Here is a 26,180-nt window from a genome sequence, read left to right on the forward strand (position 1 = left end):
TTTATAGTTTGCTGCCATCCAATACATCCTTGGAGTCTACTAATCTTATTCCAGTGAGCTTCTCAAACTGCCCTGGTTCCCTCAAAAGGTACAGAACACTCTGGTATCTAAAATGACGTAGAGCCACAGGGCTCAAAACAGAAGGAGAGATACACGTGGAGCAAGCGAAGTGGGCCACACAGGTCACGGTGGACAGGGTCCGTGTAAATTCTGTGCATCAAAAAGCCACTCCGCAGACTGAGTCAGGGCATAGCACGATTTGGAGTTGGGAGAAATAACTTTCACTGAGTACTTCCCAGGAAGTTGTTTATTATTCTTTTAGAACTGGGATGGTAAGGAGATCTCAACTCGTGTGCCAAGTCTGGGCCATAGCCAAATGTCTGGGCTCAGCATCAAGAGCCATGACGGTCTGTGACATGCATCACACGGGAGGGAGGAGGGATGAATATATATGCCTGTTATTACAGCGGAAAATATTACTTTTTTTTTTTTTTTTTGGTACCCAGGCCTCTCACTGTTGTGGCCTCTCCCATCGCGGAGCACAGGCTCCGGACGCGCAGGCTCAGCGGCCACGGCTCACGGGCCCAGCTGCTCCGCGGCATGTGGGATCTTCCCGGACCAGGGCACGAACCCGCGTCCCCTGCATCGGCAGGTGGACTCTCAACCACTGCGCCACGAGGGAAGCCCTGAAAATATTACACTTTATACTTGGGTGAAGCAAGGCCAGCAGAGAAATGCACACCTGGGCTGGAAGGCGCTTCTTGGGCAGCACTCAGGTGTCACACATCGTTGGTCTACATGGAGGGTCGTCCTCATCAGTCATTTCTCTAGGGATGTTGTTCGCTGCCTTAGGTGGCATCCTCCTCCTGAGCACCCAGGGGGCAATTACTCTAAGTCTCGAAAGACTCACAATCAACCTTGCTTCTTCTGAGTAACTAGGGTGCTTTTATCCTCTAGCCACCAAGAACTCCCAACTGAGCACGTTTTCCTAGTACTGACTGCTCAGAAACTCAGAGGCAAGACCATGGGGGCCGCTAGTGTGCGTACAGGCTCTCACTTAAGAGCTGGGGGCCTAACCTAATCTCGGATTTCACCTTACTTTTCCTTCCCCACAAATTTCCTTCCTTCCTTCTTTGTCTGAATCTTAATATATGTGTGTTTAAAAAGCCACCTCAAAACTCTTTGAAAGAAGACAGGCACATACACTAGATCAACAGCAATCAAAATAATGTACAACGAATCAGACAGTGAACAGAGGACAGTTTTATAAATGCTGCCTGTTGTGATAGCTGTTACAGGGAAGTTCCAAGCAAGCAGCGTGAGCATGTGGTGGGCCTTAGACCAGAGACAGCCCTGGGCCAAACTGTCACGTCAGCAAATGTCTCAGACCACGCCCTCCAACCCTCCTGCACTCCCCTCCCCCTACTCCATCCTTCCTCAGGCAGTTGGGTGCCCTGTGGTCCATTCCGGCACGCCCCACACCTACTCTCTCCCTAGTACTGTTGGTTGCTCTCCCTTCCCCAACTTCTCCCACCAATCAAAGCAGATCACACTTCTACAGGTCCCTGTACTTGACACTGGTAAGCTGTCAATGGTTGATAGCAGCTCAACCAACTATTTCTCTCAGGAATGAAGAGGGAGAAATCAAAGGACTAAATCACTAATGGTGGAATAGGCTGTAATTATGATACAGATGCAACTGAACAAGGGGATCTTCTTGTAAATTTCCAATAATTCTATGGGAAGCAGTTACCACAGTGCCCAGCATACAGTCGGCATTCAATAAACACTAGACACTAATTATGACTACTGTTGCTGTAATTATTAATCCTTCCACCACCGGATTACTCACTGTCTATTCCTCTATCACTCCCATGCCTACCACCACAGAGGTAACTGCCCCTTTTGAAACACTGGCTAGCCACAGATCCATAATCAATTAATGTATTTTAATTACATTCTATGGTTTATAAAGCACTTGCGAATACATCATCCTTTTTTTTTTTAAGAGGGAACACTTCTTTTTATTCTTTTTTTAAACAACTTCATTGAGATATAATTCATATACCATACAATTCACCCATTTTCATGTACAATTCAGTGGTTTTTAGTACATTTACAGGCACTGGGCAACCACTGCCAGAACGAATTTTAGAACGTCTTCATCACGCCAAAAGGAAACCCTATACTTTTTAGCTATCTCCCCACGTCCCCCATTTTCACCTCCCAGCCCTAAGCAATGAATAATCTACTGCTGTCTCCATGGCTTCCCCTATTCTGCATTTTCATATGAATGGACTCACATTATATGTGGACATCTGTAACTGGCTTCTTTCACTTAGCATAACATGTTCAGGGTTTATCCATGTTGTAACGTATATCAGTACTTCATTCCCTTTTCCATCATCCTTGTTTATCTTCTTGGCAATCCTCAAGTTAAATGTTATTTCCGTTTTACAGATGAGGATACTGAAGTTCAGAAAGGTCCCATTTATAAGGTCCTAGAGCCAAGAAGTAGCAGAGCCAGGACTCAAACCCCAGTCTCATATAAATTTCTTGTTCTTTCCTCCACAAGCGGTTGCCAACTGTTTAGCTATTACATCAGAATCATCTGAGTGCTTCAAGGTCCCCAGGGTTCACCTAATGAACGTAGACGGCCCAGTGAAGGGACTGTGAACCTGTATTTCAACAGGTACCTCATGCGATCCTGGGGAGCTGCTGGTGGGTGATCAGGCGCAGGGTCCTGGCTGACTAAGTACCCACTGTCCTCTCGGCCCTGTGCTGAGTACTGCAAGGGAGACACATGGAACCTTCTGCTCTCAAGTCACTGACAAAGCTACTGAGGGGGTAAGACTAGCGAAGCTGAAGAAGGGTGCGTGACAGAAGACAGTGTTTGGCTTTGAAGTATTTGGAGCAGAGAAGATCACAGATGGTGGGAAGAGGCAGGGAAGGCCACGTTACAGAGAAGGGAAGATTCTACCGGGCCCTGCAGAATGAGGAGGATTTCCAAGCAGAGAAGGGGTGAGCTGCATGAGGTGTCCTCGGGAGAAATGGTAAACAGGCTAGTCTGGCTAGAGGAAAATGAATAGTGGGAGCTGAACAAGAGAGGACTGGGCCAGATAATGGAAGTGGAGAAGCCAGAGAGGAGTCTAGGCTGGTGTGGTGGATGAAATGGGGGCACTGACAGTCTCTGAGCAAAGGAGGAACTTCCTGAAAGTTGAATTGAAGGAAGACTGGTGTGGCGGTGCTGCGTACCATGAAGCGAGGCTGGGAGCGGAAAGCTGGTATTGGCAAGACCACCCAGGACGCTGCTGAACTGACCGGGATGCCAGGCGGCAGTCAGCAAGACCAGGATCCCAGGGTCTGTCGATCAGAACGGGCCGAGGGGACGGGCTGTGAGATGGGAGCGTGACCTGAGCCCTCTCACTCTCCAGGCACTTTTCATTCCATCACAGCTGTTTTCGTGAGACCCATAAACACTGTCGGGTGGATTGTGAAAATGGCCGCAAACCTTCCCCTCTCTGTAACCATCCTCCCTGCAATGTGATTCCGCAGCTCGTCTCACCAAGAGGTAGAATCTATTCCTGTACCTCGTGAATCTACACTAGCCACATAGCTTCTTTTAGCCAACAGAATGTGGTGGAAGCAATGTTGTGGCAGTTCTGAGTTTTGGCCTCAAGACGCATCTGCTGTGTCTCTTGGTACCCTGCCCAAATGCCATGTGCACAAGCTCAGGGTAGCCTGCAGGACAGTGAGACACATGTCTTAGTCATTGTCATCACTCCAGCGGACAGCCAGGTGACCCCCAGCCTAGGTGACCTGGACCTGCAGCTGATTGAAGACACATGAATGGTCCTAGCTGAAACCAAAAGAATCACACACCTAGGCCCAGCCCAAATCGCCAAGCGACAGAATTATGGGATAAAGAAATGATTGCTATTTTGAGTCAGTGAATTTTGAAGAGGTTTGTTATACAGCAAAAGCTAACTGATACACAATGCAAATAACATTATCGCCACATATCAGGGAGCGGTGTCACCTGAAGCCTCAGAAGCTTTTTCACTTCAGAAGTACATTACTTTCCCAGCTCTAAAGGAAGTTTTCTACCACTACAGAACTGTTATCTCATGACAGTCACATTTAGGTTTAAAGAGAGATGAGAGAAAAAATAGGGCAATAAGAAAGCTAATGTTACATCTATGAGCCAATCTTCATTACAACACACTGCAAGGAACTGTCTGAATTCCTTGGCTGAAGTATGACTTTGTTGTTTTGGATACTGTTTGAAACAAGCAGACTATCAACAGGGGCCTGGAAATAGTTTCAACACACACAAAAAGTTTTTATTTTAATAGTATTTGGCATGCAATCATAGATCTTTTCCCTGATCATGTTCTTAGCAAAAGAACATGGATTGATCTGTTTTTTTTAAGGCATGGAAACATCGTAAATCATTTCAGAGGAAAAAAAAAAGTAAATAAATAGACATCTAATCATAGTACTAGTAGAGATGCATCTAACTTAGCAGTGTGAGTATCATTTCAAAAGTGATGTCAAACGGTCGCTTTGTTTTAAAAATGAAAGAGCACTTACCAGTAAGACTCTGTGTGGCCCACCGTTACCAGGTTTTTAGGTGATGGAATAAATCTGAAATAGAATGAAACAAGCATTCCGTAAGTAAATCACATTTGGAAAGGTGTGCCTTCGATCCCAGTGACTGACATCACATTGAGTATTTATTCTTTTAGTTAAAGATTAGCAAAGCTTTTTCTGGCTCCTGATGGAATAGGGAGAGTTTTTTGCCTACATATTTCAACTTCCTGAACAGAGAGCATTCTCTCATCTCCTTCAGGGAGTGTTCAAAGTCTGAGGCCAGTATAACTATAAATGGTAGTGTTTTTGTCCAAACCCCTCCAAGTCAGCGGAAGCCTCCCGGGTTGTTGCTCTTGCTTTGGTCCCTCCACTCCCTTCTGCTAGCACCAAGCCATGACTCCCTTTATGGAACCGATTAAAAAACGGATGGTCCGGTATAACTTGAAGGGCGATAGGAGGAGTGTACCAGGCTTTTCAATAGTGATCACCTGATCACAGATAACCACACCTTTTTATTTTATTGATAATGGTGAGCCTAAAGCCCTGCTGTTCAACAGAAATATAACACAAGCCACATATATAACTTTAAATTTTCTAGTGGCCACATTAAAAAAGCAAAAAGAAACAGACGACAATTTTAATATTTATTTAACTGAATTTACTCAGAATATTATCATTTCAACATGCAACCAATATAAAAAATGATTAATGAGACATTTTGCTTTTTTTTTTTTTGTCACACTAAATCTTCAAGACCCAGTACATTTCAACTCGGGCTAGCAGCAGTCCAAGTAGTCAACAGCCGCAGCAGCTAGTGGCTTCCGTATCAGACAGCATGGGCCTAGGGAACCTATCCTTGGCCTTCAGGTACTGGCAAGGATCCAAAGTGAGTGAAATGCACATGGAGATTTTGTTTATCTATTTTCCTGCTCTTAGGAATTCATCATTAATTACCACATTCCATGATGTCATTTAGTAGAAATAATAACATAATAATAGGAAGAGATATGGGAACATATGTATATGCATAACTGATTCACTTTGTTATAAAGCAGAAACTAACACACCGTTGTAAAGCAATTATACCCCAATAAAGATGTTAAAAAAAAACATAATAATGGCAAATACCGTATAGTACTTGCTATGTGTTCTCGGCAAGCTCCCATGTTACCTTAATGAACCCTCACAATAACTTCACGAGGTACGTATATTATCATTCCCATTTTGTAATGAGGAAACTGAGGCACAGAGAGGTTAAGTAATTACTCAAGGTTATAAGATACTGACAGAGCTGGAATTCTAATCTACGTAGCTGGTCTACAGAGCCCATGCCCTTAGCCACTATACTCTCAATTAAATTTGAACGGGTCAAAATAAGATAATTACTTTCAGTTTTAATTATAACTGTCAAGTGATCCAAGGTTGCTCCCATCATACATGGTCAGATAATAGCACTGATGGCAGATGGAGAATTGATGGGATGTACTAGCAAATTAAATTTAAAATAATTTGGGGTGGGAACACAAAAACCACAGGTAAGCCTGGGGTCAAAAAGACTGTACTGTGTCTAGGGGGCCTTTCTGGATGACCAAGATGGGGGTGCAGGGAGAGGTTAAGGTGGGGTCTTTGGAAAATCGTGTCTTTGTGATTTTTCTGAGGGAAGAGTCTATCACTTTCATCTGATTCTCAAATGAGTCTGTAAGCTAGACATCTCTGTATCTGTCTTAGCAGGGGTAGGGAGTAGAAAGGAATTACATAAACATATCCTTTCACTTTATTAATCTGTGCCCCCCTCCAAAGAAATCATACCCAATGAGCAAAATCAAATCCACACACATGAATTTCCTGCCCAAATGATAGGGAAGGAGGCTCGTGAGGGACATCATTTAGAATCAACAGGCTGTGGGCTGAGGCCACTGGGGGTGCTGCCTCCCAGTCTCCCAAGGCGACCCCCGAACCTGCTGAAAATCCTTCAGTGGCTTCCTCTAGGTGGTAGGATTAAGTCCAAGCTCCTTAGCCCAGTCTCCAAAGCCCCAGTGACCTCGTGCCTGCCCCTCAGGCACTCTCCTGTGAGCACTTGCCCTTCACCCACACAAACCTATTTACAGGTCCCTAAATGCTCCCCCCCGCCACTCTCACTTCTCTGTACCTTTGCAGATTGTGTTCTTTTTGTCAAGCACGTCTTTTCCCTACAGTATCTGCCTGCCTTCAAGTCTCAATTAAAAAAATCAACACTTCTGGGGAGCCTGTGTGAACTCCTTCGGCTGGCTTAGGGGCAACTTCTCTGCAGTAACAGTAGTAAAGTAGTATTCACTCAACTCAACTGATAATTATGTACCACTACTACTGATAATAATAAAAGCTGATTTTTATGGAGCATTTCAGGCGCTTTACGTGCTCCTTTAATCATCTCAGTAACCTTATGAAATGGGTTATTACCCCATTTAGCAGGTGAGCAAACTGAGGCATAGAGGTCAAGTCAGTAGCCTAGGGTCACACAGCTTATAAATGGCAGAGCCAGACTGTAAACCCAGACAGCCTGGTTCCAGAGCCTGCACTCTTTTTTTTTTTTAAGTTGTCTTAATTTGATTTACAGTGTTGTGTTAGTTTCAGGTGTATAGCAAAGTGATTCAGTTTTCTATACTGTATATATAAAGAATATATATATATTCTTCTCAGATTCTTTTCCATTATAGATTACAAGATATTGAATATAGTTCTCTATGCTATATAGTACATCCTTGTTGTTTATTTTATATATAGTGGCATGTATCTGTTAATCTCAAACTCCAAATTTATACCTCCCCTCACTTTCTCTTTGGCAACCATAAATTCGTTTTCTGTGCCAGAGCCTGGACTCTTTAACGCTATACCGGGCCTGACTCCCTCTGTGTCCCGCTGCCTTCTACTCTCATTGCCCCTGTACTTCCCTCTGTTAATCCAAGTGGCTCCTGTGTTTCAGTTTTTCATTTACTGGTCTCTCTGTCCACTTGTCTGCAGAATCTCTGGAGGTTGAGAATGTGTCTAACTCAGCTTTGTCTTTCCAGGACCTTGCAATGTGTTTGGTATACAGCAGACGCTCCATAAAGGCACACACATGAAAACACTGGCACAGCACTGGAAGGACAGGGGTCAGGGGTACAAACCTGGGCCTAATAAAAACACACCAGGAGAAAGAGTCTCCAGATATGCACTTGAACAAAGCAAGCTTTTTGTTTTTTAAATGGTTTTTTAAAAATTTATTTTATTTATTTATTTTTGTCTGTGTTGGGTCTTTGTTGCTGCGCACGGGCTTTCTCTAGTTGCGGCGAGCGGGGGCTACTCTTTGTTGCGGTGCGTGGGCCTCTCATTGCAGTGGCTTCTCTCGTTGTGGAGCACGGGCTCTAGGCGCGTGGGCTTCAGTAGTTGTGGCAAATGGGCTCAGTAGTTGTGGCTCACGGGCTCTAGAGCACAGGCTCAGTAGTTGTGGCACACGAGCTTAGTTGCTCCGCGGCATGTGGGATTTTCCCGGACCAGGGATCGAACCCGTGTCCCCTGCATTGGGAGGCAGATTCTCAACCACTTGCGCCACCGGGGAAGCCCAACAAAGCAAGCTTTAACTTCATCTTTTAAATTCAGCCTGTGCTGAGGGAATGGTCATTTCCTAGGTCTGTTTAATACCAGTGGAAACAGAAGCAATGCAGGACAGGGCGTGGCTAACTTGATCATACCCCCAACAAGTTCATCAGTTTCATTTTACACTGCACATGGATTTACGTAATAACATGCCTTGGCTGGCCACTATAAAGAAATGCCAGAAAAGACACCTTCCTTTAAAAAATGCAATATTCAAGGAAAAAAGGACAGAAAATGCTATTTCCTAAAGTTTTCTTGGTTTCCAATAACTGGCTATGAGTATGTTCCAAACATCTTTTTTTTTTTTTTTTTCTTTTAAAACAACAGCCTCATGTTGAGAATCTCCTTTTGCTGTTCAGATGTGGTTGTGCCACTTTCTACCCCAGAGTTCCATAAGATGCTTCCTTCCGTCACTACCTACACTTCCCTTGGATGGATATAAAAGTCCTTGTAGGAGGACACTCTCCTCTTTCTCTAACAGTAGGAAAGAAAAAAGCTTCACGATCTAGGACATACATAGACTTCTAGAGAAAAAGAGACCTCCTTCTGGCTCATGTCAGAGACTGCATCAGGACCGCGCCCAGCCCACCTACTCAGACATAAATACAATTAGCCATAATACCCACCCTTCCTACTTGCATCCAGAATATAAAAGAGACCACCAACTTCCCATGGATACGGATGTCAGCATCCTCTCAGATATTAACAACCACATTATAAATCTGCATTTTTGATCTTGCTATCTCATCTCCTTCCACAATGAACAGTAATCTAATTATTCTTGAGAGGTTTACTGAGTGCAAATTAAGGGCCAGGCACAGTTGTAGGTGCTGGAGATACAGCAGTGAATGAGGTAAATAAGGTTCCTGACATAGGGGCCCTTACATTTAATAGGAAACAGAAAATAAACAAGTATACAAAGAAGAAAAATAAGAGAACTTCTAGATAAGTTCTACAAATTCTTTCCTACAAGCAGCGAGTGATGCAACCCCCTGGAGAGCTTCACAATGTCTCTTTGGCAGCTGAATGGAGGAGTTTCAAAAAGGCAACAGTGAGTGAACGGATCAATGGTGGCCAATTCTGAGGCTACTCAATTGTGCAGGTGAGATATGATGGTACCTTTGCCTAGGATGGTAGCAGTAGAGATGGAGAGAAACAGATGCATTCAGGACAGGTTCTGGAGGTAAAACAACTAGGACCTGCTGATGAAGTGGATGTGGCCAATGAGGAAAAGGAAGGGGCTGAGATGACACACAGGTTTTGGTTCAAGCAACTGGATCAATGATGGCTTCCTTGAGGGAGAAACGGGTTGAGAGAGGAAAGAAAATCAAGAACTCTGATTTGACCCTGTTAACTTGGAGACATCCAAGTGGAGATGGCAAAAAAAATACTGAGAAGTCTACAACTGTGTTGTCCAATACTATAGCCGTTAGCACATGTAGGGATTTAAATGTAAGTATGTACAGTTACAAACTCATTCCCCCAGTGCATGAGCCACATCCAAGTGGTCAGGTGGACACAGAAGCAGCTACTGTCCTGAAGAGCACAGGTGTAGAATGTTTCAATCACCATAAAAAGCTCTATTGGACAGGACTTGTCTAGAATGAACATGATAACCTGCTAGATTCCTTTCATTATTATAAAGCTTATTGCAATTACAAAATACAAAATGATAGCCCTCAGAGACCTAATTTAGCTTTGAATGGCAATTGGATTATGATCTGTCTGAACATATTTGTTCCTAGTCTCATTTTAATTCTCTAGAAAATAACATAATACAGGCACTGGAGGAGAGTGAACACTAGATTTATAAGCCTGGCTTCCAGCTGTCTCCACTGTCGGTGATTTCCAGCAAAATCACTAAACTTCTATGTGCCTCAATTTCCCCACCTACAAAATTGGGAGTGATCTGGAATGGATTATATTGAGAAGTATGTTGGAGAATGTTTCCAGCTCTCCAGACGGCTCCACTGTTCTCTCTGGTCAGGTCTATTATGTTTTCACTTGCAAATACTGACATGATGTTATCTCAAATGGCGAAACAGATATAAAAGGGCCTTTGAAACATATAAAGGACCCTACAGTAGACATAAAAGGCACATGTTCCATAAAGACAAGACAAAGCAAAAGAAATATGCCCTGTGCCTTGATCCACCACAGAAAGTCGTGTGTTTTGACACGTTGGCAGGGCTACTGACTTGATAAAGTAATGCCATATGGGTTAAAGCATCAAGAATCAAGTGTTGATCCCCAAAGGTAAAAGACAGTAAACAGTCACCAAAATGGTGACATTTTCCTTTAGTGCGCAAGGCTTCTGTCCCTGGGAAGGGCACGCCTGGAGCTGGTGAACTGGCCTATTTTAGCCAAATGGTGCCACACCATTTTCCCCACCTTGAGACTATGTCCCGGTCAAAAGAGCTGGTCTGGGCTGTTCACTGGGAGAAACTCTTCCACCTGGTCACTGTTCTTAATCTTCAGAGAGCTTCTAGTGACTTAAAATTTGTTTTTAATTGAGGAGCTTGGTGGTATATGTCCTCAACTAATTTGTGGATAAGATGGAGAGAAAGTATCCTCATGATGTCAATGCCAGTGAGACATCTTTAAAAATACACATATATTCCTAGTTTGCCAAACTTTAAGCGAATATAAAGAAGTCAGATTGAACAGTTAATTGTGAGATATTATACTCCACATATTTTGTTTCTCCTTTTCTATTGAAAGGGCAATGGCAGTTTTTTGTTGGTTTGTTTCCCCCAATGGCAGTTTTAAAAGGATAGCATTCTTTGGAATGACCCATATTCCCACCATACTAGTGCTACTATTTATTTTTTTCTGTTACCCTCGATAGACATGTGTTATATGACTATGGCCATAGTTTATATGCTATTGGTAGCAAAGGCTTTGGAGTTGGACAGATCTAGGTTTGATGCTGGGTCCTCAGCTAATGACCTGCAAGTCCTGGGACAATTTACCCCTAAGCCTCAATTTTCTGACATGTAAGGTAGGACTAATATGACTTTTGCACACTGCTGCTCTAAGGATTAAAAAAAGGGAGGACACTAGGATAGAGCCACCAGGAAAAAACCCTATATATGACGCTGTTATTTTCTTTTTCCATTTTACTTTCAATTTCAAATATTTTTTGTGTGTTTCTACACACATTCATAATGACTGTCTAAGGGACCTAAATCTCTCCCCTAATGCTGGATATTTAAATTACTGCCAGTTTTTATTACTATAAATAAGATTACATTGGAAACCTTCATGCTTCAGCGTTTTTCATCCCTTTAACTTATTTCCCTAGCTTCCCTAAATTCCTAACAGTAGAATTAGTAGATTTTGCTTTTAAAGGGGCTTTTTAATTAATGTATGATAATACCACCAACAAAATAATGGAGAATTTCTGAGACCTTGACATTTTATACATAACATGGTATTCCTAATGCTTCTTTAATGTGTATTTCTAAGATTATTAGTGAGGATGGACATTTTTTCCTGTTTATTAATGGTTTGTTACCTTGAGAAACAATAAGTCTATATTCTTTGCTTATTCGCGTAGCAGGGTCTTGATATTTTTCTTTTGAATTTGCATGAGTTCTTTATAGTGCATGATAATCAAGAGTTAGTATATGTATTTGCTACAAATATATTACTGATATTTGGCAATTTAAAGATAACCATCTTTTCATTTATACAGTGTTTTAATAATAAGCAACAGCCGTATTTTGTATAAACCTCATGAGCTATGACATGGCTTCATGGCAAAATGTTTGGCTTTTGACTGCTTTTCATCCTCCATTTACACCCACTTTGATTTTCCCAGCTACCCTGTGAGTGAGCTGGGGAGAATGACAATCCCCACCTTACAGAGGAGAAAAGTGAGACCCAGACAGGCCAGGTGACTTGCAGAGGGTCCCCGAATCCTGGAGTTGGCCAAGACTGGCCTCAGTCCTTTGCTCTCTGAACCCAAGGCCTCCTCGTGAAAGGAAGGTCACAAGGTAAAATGAAGAGATGCATTTTGTGCAAAACAAATTATTATACAAAGCACCAATTCCACATTGTTTCTGATTAAAAATCCTTTATATGGAGCATTAGGGCCCTGTGCCTGCTGCACTGGAAGCACTCAAGAAATGTTAGTATGATTTTAGCAAATCCACCAAAACCATGGCTTACATAACGGACCACCCTTACACAGTTCTTATGTAGTTACAATAAGTTAAATAACTTAGACCTAAAGCAAGTGTTGTTTTATTATTTTTTTTAACCTAGCTCAAGTACCACTTCTTCCCCCAAATGTTCCCTTCCTCTTTGGCTCCATGAAACCACTCCTCTCCTTGAATTGCTACGACCTTTACCACCTTCTACCTGTCATTACAGATGCTTCAGAATGCGTTTCAGCTCTTCTACTGGATGACAAGGTCCCAAGGGTCCATATATTATTTGTGTTTGTATCTCCCAGAGCCTAGCACCCTGCTCAGCACACAGGTGGCACTCAGTCAGTGTTTTATGGGGAGATGGGGGAAGAATTTTATACAGCTGAGAGACAATGGTAAAAGCAATTCCAGTTCGGTTAAAATATCATAGGTTGCATGAACTGTGTGCTTTCTGCTACACCACTCGTTATTTTGGCAAGCACACTATCATGGGACAGTTCTAATGCAGTCTTAAGCCAGCAGTCTGCATTAGCTAAACAATACTACACTCCATTAACCAGAATGTCCAAAAGCATTTCCAGCCTTGGACACATCTGTACAATTCTGTAGATATATCTGTTATGGTTTTACTTGCAAATTCTGATATAACTCATTCCTCAAAACTTCACTGTGTACACGTACACACACTCATACACACCACACACACACACACACACACACACAAACACACACATGCACAAGTCCTGGTTCAGCATCTGGAAAAAACTCAGATAAAAATATGGAACATCTGTTTCCTAATATCAGGAAAACTCACAGGAAACGATTAATGTCCACTAGGGAGAAAGAAAAATAATCTGGATCACATTATGAAACGAAACATCCAAAATTCACAATTTAATACAGTATAGCCTGCAAATCATCACATCTTCAGAACTGAGGGGAAGATTTCACATTTTATTAAAACTTGAGAGAGTAGAGATATCTTTATGTCATGTATATACAAACAAACATGAAATTGAAGGCTCTCAGCCTACATATATTCTTGGGTCCTATGTCTCCCCACTGATATTTATGCAGTGCTGGGCAGGTGGGTGGCTTACTGCACGTGTGTTTTCATAATGTGCTCAGTGTCTTACAGGGCAAACGAAGACCTAACTAAATTAGATGGCGGTCCCTGGATGAAGAGCCTGGAGCTCTTCTGAGAAAGATCTAGAGTGGCTTATGTCTCCCAAGCAGGACTGCAAGGATAGTCAGGGCCACTGCAAAGCCAAAGCCAATTGTACATGAAGATGGTCTGCTCCTTGGCGGCTCTTCCACTATCCTGATCCTTATAAGCCTCTCTATACCTTTTATGTTCCTGGCAATGTGGAAGGTTCTGGGGGTATAACAGAGAACAAAACACAGTCCCTCTCTGCAAGGAGCCTACAGTGAGTCATACGGACAACTGATCAGGCAATTACAGCTCCAGAGGCACATAGTCTATCGTGCTAAGTATGAGGAGCTCTGAGAGCACAGAGGAGAGGCACCAATACCAGTCTGGGATGATCATGGAAGGCTTCCAGGGGGAAGTGGCATCCAAGCTAAAGTGTGAAGAGTGACCAGGGTTAGCCAGAAGATGAAAGGAGGGAGGCATGAGTGAGGCAGATGACACAGCTTGTACAAAATGCTGGAGAGGAAGCGAGTACCTGTGTGTGCTCGGGGCTGCAATTTTAAAAGTAAAGAGTTTCAGTGAACATTGGGGTGCATGTATCTTTTCGAATTGGATTAAAATATACACATTAGTATATATAAAATAGATAACCAACAAGGACCTACTGTATAGCACAGGGAACTATACTCAATGTGACGTAAAAACCTATAATGAAAGAGAATGTAAGAAAAGAATATATATATTTATATATATGTATAACTGAATCACTTTGCTGTACACCTGAAACACTGTAAATCAACTATATTTCAATAATTTTTTTTAAAAAAATGAGAAAAAAATCTGAAAAATCTTTGAGCATTTCTCAACCCAACTCTACATGCCAAGTGATGTGGTAAATTGAAATACTTAAGGATTTCATATATTTAAAAAAAAAAAAAAGGAGTAAAGAGTTTCAAATCAGCGAGAAGCCTTATTACCTAAGAGGCAGTAGCAGGTAAAACCCAAAGGGGGTAACCACAGTGAGAAACATAAAGACAATAGTAAGAACCCTGGATCTCTAGCATCCTCACGTCAGAAACAGCTGGCACTGTCTCACCCCGAGGGAACAGCCAACGCCTTCTTAGGCAACAGGCCTCTAGAGGAGGGCAAGGAGAGAGACTGCCCGTCAGAGATGATGCTGGTCCCCAATTCCAAGGAAAAACACACAGCCAGCTACCCAACCCCTACTCCTATCCCAGAGAGGAGTAGTGAGTAGGCCTTATCACAACCCCATGCGGAAGAGAGAATCATCCCCATTCCACAGATAAGTTGCTGGTTTTAGAAGACAGTATTTATTGATATTCCTTTCTGTTAACTGACTCTTCTTCTGACTAGAGAAACCAACTCATCTTGGTATGGCTAGGACATTCCAGTTTTAACACTGAAAGTCTCACGTCCCAGGAATCCCCTCAGTGCCATACAAAACAAGATGGATGGTCACCTACTCAGAGTTCGTATGCCCTAGGTTTTTATATTAGAAGCAGTGCAAAGTTAAGTGTGATCTAACTCCCTGGAAGCTAACCTAGACCTTTTGAGCTTCAGGACCCTCCTGGATATCTTGGGGGCTTGTCTGGGGGTCCTATATCATTTGCAATAATTCGTGCTGAATTATATTTGCAAAGCACAAAGACTAGCTTAGGGCCTAGTGATCACTAGCTGTCACGCTGAAGGGAATCACTCACCGAACGCTTACTGAAAACAGTAATCAGCCAAAAGAGGGTCTGAATTTAATTTCTGTGCTTCTTGCTGTTAACTGAGAATTAACCAAATACCTTTCAAATTTAACACTGAAAATCATCCTTAAATAATCTACTTACCTATCCAGAGTAGTAAACATATTTTCATATATCTTTGTTAACTAGGGACCATATCCATTGCAATGGCTTACATGCCTACTGGTCAATAGAGAGTTAAGAAAGTTGAGAAGACAAAAATAGTAACACAGTTTCCAATAACTACAGGCCCAATAGGATATTACTTTATGGCAATATTTGACAGGCAGAGGGTAGCTGATAAATCTTTATAGAATGACTGACGGTAAAAAAAATTGGGCCATGGAGAACCACAGAAGAGAAGATTACCAGGGCTTGTGGATGAGATGATGGCAGTCCTTGAGCTTTCGCTACAGTGCTGTTGACTCGGGCAGCTGCGGCACACGGTTCTTGTCTGATAAAAGGGAATGTAAGCTCTTCAAGGGCACTCTTTTCCTTGCAACAGGGTAATAAGTAAGACAGCCCCTGTGGCCTGCAGTCAGCAGAAGACGCAGAAAGACTTCAAAGTGGTAAAAGCCAAGGGCCCACCGTTAAATCCTGATTCAAAGGCACCCCTGCTCCCGCCTCCCACCCCGCAAAGCTCAGCTAATGTTAGCCAGGCTCAGTGCTCTTTGTGAGAACTCCTGAAGCAGGAATGGATGAAGATATGACCTTAGACTCTTTTTCTGGCAACAGACAATGATCTCCAACACATTTCTGATTAGTTTTCAAGGAAAAAAGTATTTTTAAGATCCAATCATGTTTGGAAAAAAACTATTCAATAGGGTTGAATTTTAAAAGCCTCAGAAAACTTAAAAAAAAAAGAGTAAAATTTAGTAGCATTTATCACCAAGAATATATATTAGAACTATGTTTCCCTCGAAAAAGTCCAGTTTTAAGGGAGCATTCTGGGTAACTGAGATTCTGCTTTTATGTTGAAAATAATCATTCTGTCCACGAGGCTTAGCTCTTTAATCGTATCACTCCTTTCCATGACACACTTTCCGTCAGACACTGAGACAGAGAGATTCATCACAGAAATATTCAGGTTATGTCCGCTGCACAGAGTCAGGCAGCATAATGAGGGCAGGATGCAGCAAAGGGCACTGCCCTGAGCCTGAGACAGAAAAACAAGAGAGAGGTTTTATTTTCACTCTGCCAGGCCGCTGCTGTGGATGAACATACTTCTGCAGGCCTTGGACTCAGAGGCAGAAGGCAATGAATAGTAGTCCTCAAGTGGCTCCCTCCAAGTCCCACATGTTTACAGGCACTTAGAGCACATGCTATGAAATATATCACCCTGGTTTTGGGACTTGGACTCTACTGGATGGTTCAGTAGAGTCTTTCATTGCAGCTACCCAAACAAGGCTGCGCATGCAGAATCTTCTAAGGGATTGTCCATCTTTTTCCTGTATCGTCAAGAAAGAGGTGAACCGCTTATACAAACAAACAAACACACAAACAAATCCAACTATGTTCAATATAATCCACTAATGCCACAATTCAACGAGAAGATAGCGCCTAAGAAAATCGGTACAACCTTCCTGTACTTAAACCTACCACTTGCACTTGCTTCCTGGGTAAAGCCACCTTTGCTGCCTCTATTCTAACATTAGTTTGCACCCCCTCCAGATATTCTCAGGGAGCTTCCCGTTTTACATACATTCTGAATGACACAACCTGCTGACCCTTCCTTAGGGAAATATACAAATATATACCCACTGCACCAGGAAAAAACAAACAGAACAAACAAACAAAAAACCAACAACCACCACCCAGAGCCAAGAAAAAAAAAAAAAATCTGTCATTCCCCATATCACTGGGAGGATTTTAAAGGCAGCCCAGGGCATTAACTGTGAAGCTAGTCATTTCCACACCCAGCCTTCTCCTTGGACCCTCATGCTTCTCATTTGTTCATGTATCTGCATGGACAACTTGACTATTAGGTCTTCTGACAGCACAGGCTGTACTTTAAACTTCCAGGTATTTGTTTTCCTTCCCACAAGAATGAGTTCTTAACATACCCCAGGCTTCCAATAAATTAAAAAAAACAATCTGTACACGTTTTTAGACAGATGTACATGTTTATATCTAATTATCTATACCTAAGATGTTCACAGTGGCCTAGCAAAAGAGTAAGAGAACAGCTAATTCAGAAATTCAGTTCCTATTTATCTTCTATTGGCAAAGCTGGCTTTTGTTCCTATGAACATGTCTCCCTTAATTCTAGGAAGAGCTGTGGATACTGATGATGTAAGACAGTCTTACTTAACCTTTTAAAACTCACACCCATTTCTGATAACCATAAAGCCTTCCCCTTCCCTTCCCCAACCAGATTTTGATGTGCCCTTCCTCAGCTGTTTTGGGAAACTATGACACGCATTCTCACCCCCTTTCCTCTTCCCTAAATCTACATCTCCATTCCCAGTCTTTTATCTGACTTAACATCTCCCCAGTGATGCCTTATTAGGCATCTGAAACTTGTAACAATGGCCACAGCCAAATTAATAATCTCCTCACACGGCTCCTCCCCTGGGGTTCCTAGTGCTAAAAGTGGGACACCACCATTCATGCCCCTTGTTCAAGGCAAAATCCTCAGTCATCTTTGGCTCCATTTTTACCTACTCTACATCCAGTCAATGTGTCAGCACACTCTGTCAGCCCCACCTCCAAAACATCTCCCCAATTCTATCACATCTCCGCATTCCTCCCCTCCCCGCTTCCTTGTCCAAACTGGCAGCATCTGTCACCTGGAGGACATCAACAGCCTCCATGCTTATCTCTGGGCTTCCCTCTTGCTCCCCGTCAGCAGGGGGCACTCGTGCTCTCAGATGACCTCATTCTTCGCTCAAAACCCTCCAATGGCTTCCCAGCAGGCTTAGCGCACCCACCCTTTGCCTACCTGGCTCTACAGGAACCAGCCCGGGTCACTCTATCTGGCCACACCGACCTCCCCGTCTCCTCGGATACGCCATGACACTGATCCTTCCCGCTGCTGGACTACTTCTCACAGACACCGCAGGCCTGCACACTCTACGGCCTCACTTCCTCTGGGTCTCTGACAAGTGTAATCTCCTCAGAGAGGCCCTGCTCTCTCTTCACTTACTCCGCTTTGCTTTTCTTCATAGTACTTAACACTCTCTTTTCTATTCTACTGAATTATTAGCCCTGTCCGCCACTGGAATGTAAACCCCGCGAGAAAAGGACGTTGTTTGTTCTCCGCTGTACCCCCAGTGCCCGAGGCGACGCCTGACAAGACGAGGCATTCAATAAAATAATCTTTTTTTTGTTACTGAATAAATGCATATTGTCAACTAACCAGAAGTATTTTGTTGAACTTGATTTTCGGATGTGTTATGAAAATAAATATTTTCCCCTTTTCCCAAATGAATCATAAGACATCATTTTTCAACGACCCCCCTGCACACACACGCACTTTTGATTCTGATATGTCTGCCCTCTCTGAAACACCGCACCAGGGGGTGGGCTAGGGCGTCCCATCCCCTTGAGGGTCAATGGTGTGGTCCCCCAGTTCAACGTACACAAACTCGTGGCTGCACCCTGAGTTTTTACTAATAAGCATCTGACATGTTTTACAGTCTCTTGCCTCTTACTAAAACCTTAATGCTTTATTGCCTTCAAAAAATGCTCAGAGAATTCAACTCATAAAGCAACTGTCTGCCTTATTTATGGCAGTGGCAGTGTCTCTTTCAGTTAATTCTGAATACGGCTGGCTCAGATTTTAGTGCCAAGTGGTTGGCTAAACTACTTTTGCTGTATGCTTCCAGTCAGCTTGGGCCCAGCGGCCACAGGAAATACTGTGGAATATTAAGAAAACTCTTTGGAAGAGACAGAGGGAAGGAGGAGGCACAGAGCCTTCTTGCCAGGCATCTCCTATACATCTGGGTTTTCCGGTTGCTTCTTCAATATGGGCGCTTTTCAGAAGAACAGTGTTTCCTTCAGGAATGAGCCCCATTTATGAGGCACCAAGTGCTCAGTGTTAGCTCTGAGGGGACGGCCATTCTCCCAGCCCTCTGGCATTTGCCCAGCGTGGCCTTGAATGCAACCTCACAGAGCCCAGTATCTCTCTCTGAATTCCACCTTTCTCTCCTTTCCTTGGCCTCTTAGCAAACCTCAGCTTCAGAGTCTAGTCAACTGGCATTTATCTACTGTGTCTTTTCTCCTTTTCTTAAAGCATCATCTGTCTGGAGCTTTTGTATGTGAGACTTTTAAATTCTTGTATAAAAACAGGATATTATTAATCTCCAGTCATTTGAGAAACAGCACAGTTCAAGGATACGGTCAAATTCTAAGAGTAGAGATAAGATAAATAGGAAGCATTGATCAGTATCAGTTCTGCCCCTTTACCGCCTCAATAAATGAAATGCAATAAATGAAATGCAAGCCTTGGTGAACTTTTATTGACATGTGTGAGTACTTCTTTAAATCTTAAAAGTTTTGATGTCTGCAACATGAAATCCTATTTGTTTAGGAATATTTGTTTAGGAATGGAAGTGGTTGGGTGGCTTCTCCAAAGAGGAAAATGGCAGATACTGATTCTTAAGCATTTTGTCATCTGAGTCAAAAGCTCCCACAAAAACACTTTGATATATATATTTTTTAAACCACAAATCTGGATTCCTAGAATGCGTGTGTGTGTGTGCAATTTAACTCTGGACTTAATCCCACTGTAGTCTTTACAACCTTCTCAGGCTAGGCAAGTGGTTTCCTTTCTTCCTCTGCTCTGTGAGCACTGAACCTGGGCAGAGCCAATGTAAACCACACACTAGTGTACAACCCTCAAATCCCTACACTCTCCTGCAAAGCTTCACTTGTACAACCCTCCTTTCAGAATATCTGCCCCCCTCCCCGCCCCAATACTGTTTTATATTTTCTCCTCTTCACTTAGCTTGGTTGGGAAGTATTTTGTTAACAGTCTTTTTGGCCAGTTTCAGCACAGGGCTTCTGGCAAAAGTCAGGGTTGCAGCATTTCAGAGGCCTAGCACTAACTCCAGAAAATACTTTCCTAGTTTAACTCTTTTACCCCTCTTTGCGTCTGCCACTCAAAAAGGAAGAAGAGAACAAAACAAAACAAAACAAAAACCCTCACACACACAACCAAGAGACAAAAACATTTCTACCCAGCTTAGAACCAGCAGAATCACTACACCCCAGTTGGGGGCTTGCAAATCCTGAATCTCCTGGCGCAGATAACACAGTTTTACAAGCAAATCATCTCCATTAAACTTGAACTTTTTTTTTTTTTTTAACCAGTTCACTTATGTGAAAATGAACGTAGCCCTCAACATTTCCCTGCTAACAGAACCCCAGTTTGTTTGGGTGGAGATGCCGTGAGCTCAGGAAAAGTGGGAGCCTTGGCCTAAGGGAGGCTGTGTGCTCTGTCCACTCAGTAAGGCCCGAGGGGACATGTTGTGAGTCTGCTGGGAAAGGATTTTGCCTCCTCACGAAAGACATGAGACATGTGCCAGGTGCCTCCTTGGTTCTCAACTTTGAAACTGGTAGTAAAGCACAGAACTGTGATCACCATCGGTGACCGTGAGAAAGCAAGTCTGAATTTCAAAAACAACACAGCAAAGAAGGCAGATCCAATGAATGAAAAGAGCACAGCTGTTTAGTGGCAAATGGCAGAAGTAACTACCTCGTCTACACTTTCTGAATATGTGGAAAATAACCCCCTACCTGTTAGGGCCACAATTAGTCATGTTTTCTTTTCTGTTACTTATAGCCTCGATATACGTGAGATGACATAGAGAGGTTTATGGCTTCTAAATTTGGTCCCCACTAACTTAGAAGTGAGAAAATTTGCTTGGCAAACCTCAAGCCAATAGGGCAAATATGACTTGTTATGAATGTACCTATATTATTTAGCACAGAGGCTCTCAGTTTTTATCAATCCAGAGTAATGGCTCCATCCATCCATCCATCCATCCATCCATCCATCCATCCATCCTTTCTTTTTTTCTGCCAACAACCAACTGCTGAGCCTCTATCCAGTGCTGGGCGCTGCACTAGGCACTGGAAATATAAACAACGCCAAAAGACAGAAAATACTATACCCATTTTAGAGATAAGGACATTTGAGTTTCAGCAGCTTTAAATGTTTTCCCCCAAACCACAAGTCTACAAGTGGCAGCATTCAGAGTCAAATCCGAGACTGTCTGAATCCACAGGCCTTGTGCTTTTCACTCTACCATGCAGCTTCGAACCTAGCCATCACTTTGTTAGCCCAATTTAGAAATAAAACATTGTATTGCTTTTTAATATTCTACAATTTTGATTGTCCCTCACCCCACCATCTGCAGTTAATCTCACGTAGTTACACTGTATACTGTATCTAGACCCACCCAGACCAAATATCCACTTTTCGCCTTGAAGTCTGACACTGTGCTTACAGGATGGCAATGTCACCATGATGACGCCTGCTTCCACAGCACTCATCTTGCATCTGTTGGCCACTGTATGCACCATCAGTTGGAGACCTTTTCTACCTTGCTCACCAGCGCCTGGTACTCCATCGCACATGACAGGTCCTCCCTACATATCTCCTAATTATATAAAGAAAAATAAGCCATGCTGTCTCAGGAACTCCTGAGTGCCAGTTCTTAGGACTCTTAGTTTAATGAGCTGATATCACTTCCAAGACCTTGCCAGAGAGTGCCATTCCAGAAGGCACATAATAAGTGGTTGACTAAGCAATCTGCACACTGTTTATAGCAAGTATGTTCCTCCCTGTGGAACGCTGGCAACAACCCAAATGTCTAGTGTTTGGATACAAAGGTAAACCCACGGCTACTTATCAGTAGAAGAGATCATTTTACTGCCATCCCAAGGAGAAAGAGGTGGAGTGTAAGGACACAAGAAAAGGGCGACATCAACCAAGGTTAGATGCAAAAGTAGACCAACAAAGAAGAAGTACATACTGACCCAACTATGCAAAAATATGCACGTTGGGAAAACTGGCACTAGAATGTGAGGACTTAAGCGTCCAAGGAAGATTCAGAATTTAATAAAACCACTCACAATTGGCTCTTCTATTTTATCCCCACAGCCCTTCTTAAGATCCATATTACAGAATTCTTACAAAATGCATGTTCACAATTTAACACGTGACCAATTTTGAAAAACATGCCTTCTGGGTTCCTATCATGAAAATGAATGCCCTAGTGATAAAAGACACCCATTTATTTGCCAGTTTAAACATATTCATTGTTCTCGGTGCCTGAAGGCCACATGATAATGTTCTGTGTGTATGTGTGTGAAAAGCATAATACATGACTCTTTCCAAACTGTACATTCAGATAACCCAGCCTTTTCTTTGCAGGGACAGCCCTTCTTTGCTGAGACTGGCACACTCAGGATGCTTTCTGCTTGAGGCCTGGATTGCTCTACCTTTCTTCTGGCTAACTCTGGCTTGTTCAAGAATTTCTGAACTTGGGTACACTTCCCTCAATAACAGTAATAATAACCATGGGTACCATTTACTGAACATTTTAGTATGTACCAGGCACACTTGTAAGCACTTTCCTGTGAGCCCCATTTGAATTCAATCTTGGTTTCTACTATAACCCCAAGCACAGAGTATATGACATATAGCAGATACTCAATAAATACCTGTTTACTAGTTGAGTTACACTTTAGTTCATTTAACTCTTATGTCCACACTAAGAAGGAGGTATTATAATTATCAACTTTTTATAGATGGGATGCAGAGAAGTCAATTGCTTAGTAGCTAACATTTTGCTAAGGTTAATAAAATGAAATAGTTAGCTTCCTGCCTCAGCTCACCCCAACTCAAAAGCCAGCTCATTCTAACTTGGAATATCACACTTTTTTTTTTTTGTGGTATGCGGGCCTCTCACTGTTGTGGCCTCTCCCGTTGTGGAGCACAGGCTCCAGACGCGCAGGCTCAGCGGCCATGGCTCACGGGCCCAGCCGCTCCGCGGCATGTGGGATCTTCCCAGACCGGGGCACGAACCCGTGTGCCCTGCATCGGCAGGCGGACTCTCAACCACTGCGCCACCAGGGAAGCCTGGAATATCACACTTTTGTGAGTTAAAAACTAACTGGCGAAACACAAAAAGTCATGCTCACCAGAATCATCTCTAAGATTCTTTTTCTACTCATCTCCAGCTTGTCCTTCCATTAAAATACAGGCCCTTGAAAGGCAGGGACCCCCTACCCTTTCAACCTCACTGGAAGGATGAAATGCTCTCCTAAGATGTCACCGCATACAAGAGGAGCACGTAGATAGAGGAAGGTAGTCCTGCCGCTTGCTGAGCGCTTAAATTCATAAGCACAGTTGAGTCAGGCAGCGCAAAACCATAAATTAAATTGACTGTGAAAAACAACAACAACAACTCAAGTATACATAACACAAAAATAAAACGTTAACATTTCACGCCTGAAATCTCAAGGCGCCCAACCGGGAGTAGGCGGCTTCGGGCCAAGGACCCCTTGCTGTCATCGTTCTGCCTTTTGGAAAATCTCCAATTGATTGTATTCAAATGATTCCCCATTAAACTTTTCATACTTTTCCCGAAGAAGTTCTTACCTAGAAAATGGGGTGGGAGGTGGAAAAGAGAAGGATCAGCCCCGTTCCAGTCAACGTGGGTGCTGTCTCTGGGATATTCCTCACGTGGCCACAAGGCTTTTGAACAAGAAAACCAGTCCCTCAGAACCAAGACCTTTCCCGGGTGACCAGACAGGCCAGGCTCTTCAAGTTCTATTGAAAGCAGGGCTGAGGCGACCAGCACGTCCACGGACAGCAACTATAGGGTTACCGCAATGGCACCGAAACCAGGGTCCCTGACTCAAATGCTCTCTCCTCAGACCCTTCCCCAGTCACCAGGCCAGTCTAATCTTCCCCCACTTCCATTTTTAGTCCTCTGTTCAAGAACCTACAGGAGGTCCCTCTCACCTTCTGCCTCAGTCTGCCCTCCTCTGGTGCTTTCCAGTGCTGTCTGCATGAGGCCACTTGAGCTAACCAGCTTGAACTAACCAACCAATCCCTTCCTTACTCTACTTTGGGGACCTCCCCTGCCATCCTCTTCCTCTCTTCACACATGCCTCTCGGTCATGCTGGTGCCCCAGCCCGGAATGCCCTCTGTCCACTCAAGTCCCGTCAGGCCCTGCTGATGCCATTTCCTCTAAGGCGTCTCCCCTACCCCACCACTCCGACTGACTTCCAATCACCTGCGTATACGTTAAGCTCTGCTGCGGAAAGGAACAGACTCCCTCCGGTGACCTCACATATTAGAGGTTTACTGTAAAGATATACAAAACAATAAGGACCATGGTGACAGGCCTCCCTGAGACCAAAAAAAAAAAGCAGTTCAAGAATTGAGAGGAGCCAGGGCAGCTTTGGGGACTGAATTCCCTGGTCTCCCATTGACGGCAGCAATTATGGGATCCCCCAGTCTGATGACTCAGCCTTTTTTTCCTCTGCTTGGATTGCTCCTGCCATGCACCTTAGGTCTCCCCTCTGCTTCTGCTTCCTCATAGTTTCTGCTGACTCAGAGCTTGTGATGCGGCTTCTGTGACTGTCTTCCCAGCCACAGGTTAGAGTACCAACTGCCAACTCTCCCAGTCCTATGTGTCTTTCATTCACAAATTCTTATAAAGAACCCAACTGGGCACATGGTGCCTTTAAACTGGGCTGACATTTTCACAGCAGACCAGAATGCTTGTTAGACTGGCTGCTTTACGATCAGGGCCTCTTTCTGACCCAATCATCTGAGGCTAATAAGGAAGAAGGGCTGGGGGAGAAGAAGTCATACTAGTTAGAAACATGGCCACCCATTTTTAACTAATAGTCTGGGCTGCTTCCCTCAGCCGAAACTGGAATTTTTAGAAGGAGCTGTAGGCATGGCAGACACATTTATTAGTCTCTTGGGTGAACTGCTTTTCTTCACATCTCTAATGTACTTATATTAACATGCATTCCAGGCATGGTATGGATGACAGAGCACCGTATACTAGTCTTTAATCATTTCATGCCTATTTGAAGTGATTTTGTACCTAGTTAGATCGTGCCAGAAAACCCAGAACCACAGTGATATTCGTGGATAAATTTCATTGTAGGAGGGATTTAAGTTTTCACTGATGTATGCCAGTGACTAGAACTGTTCTAATTCAGCAGCTCTCGAAACTGTTTGGTTTCAGGATCCCTTTACAGTCTTCAAAACTGAGGATCACAAAGGGCTTTTGAGTGAGCCACAACTACTAAGCCCGTGTGCCACAACTACTGAGCCTGTGCACCACAACTACTGAAGCCCGCGTGCCTAGAGCCCGTGCTCTGCAACAATAGAAGCCACCGCAATGTGAAGCCCACGCACCGCAATGAAGAGTAGCCCCTGCTCACCACAACCAGAGAAATGCCGCATGCAGCAATGAAGACCCAACGCAGCCAAAAATAAATAAAAAACCAAAGGGCTTTTGTTTATTTGTCTTACTCTATCGATACACACACACACACACACACACACACACACTACTGGAAATTAAAACGGAAATTTTGAAAATATTTATTAATGGACTAAAAATATAACAATGATAAATCCATTAGATCCTAACAAAAACAGTACTTTATGAAAAACAACTATGTTTTCCAAAATAAAAGAAGATATAGTGAGAAGTGTAGAGCTGTTTTACCTTTTTGTAAATCTCTTTAACGTCATGTCTGTGCAAATCTAATAGAAGACAGCTGGATTCTCATTTCTGCCTTTAAGCCCAATCTGTTGTGATATGTTGTATTGGTTGTAGTATATGAAGAAAGTCTGGCCTCACGTGGATATAGATGGAGAGCCTTTTCAGGTAATGGTGGATGCTTTTGACTACACCAAGACTTACACAAGTGAT

General features: G+C 43.2%; 1 protein-coding gene across 3 annotated transcripts in view; it reads right to left on the reverse strand.

Annotated features, from left to right (window-relative positions):
• The window catches only part of GNG12 (G protein subunit gamma 12), a 123,948-nt gene that overhangs the window by 69,804 nt on the left and 27,964 nt on the right, over positions 1–26,180 (reverse strand). For all 3 annotated transcript variants that reach the window (XM_027114030.1, XM_027114029.1, XM_027114031.1), the window contains exon 2: positions 4,594–4,647. The gene's annotated coding sequence lies outside the window, so the exon portion shown is untranslated. The remainder of the gene's footprint in view (positions 1–4,593; positions 4,648–26,180) is intronic.

The sequence above is a fragment of the Aethalodelphis obliquidens genome, unplaced genomic scaffold, assembly GCF_003676395.1.
Source record: "Aethalodelphis obliquidens isolate GAN/ISIS:26980383/991018 unplaced genomic scaffold, ASM367639v1 scaffold13, whole genome shotgun sequence".
NCBI classification, from domain to species: domain Eukaryota; kingdom Metazoa; phylum Chordata; class Mammalia; order Artiodactyla; family Delphinidae; genus Aethalodelphis; species Aethalodelphis obliquidens.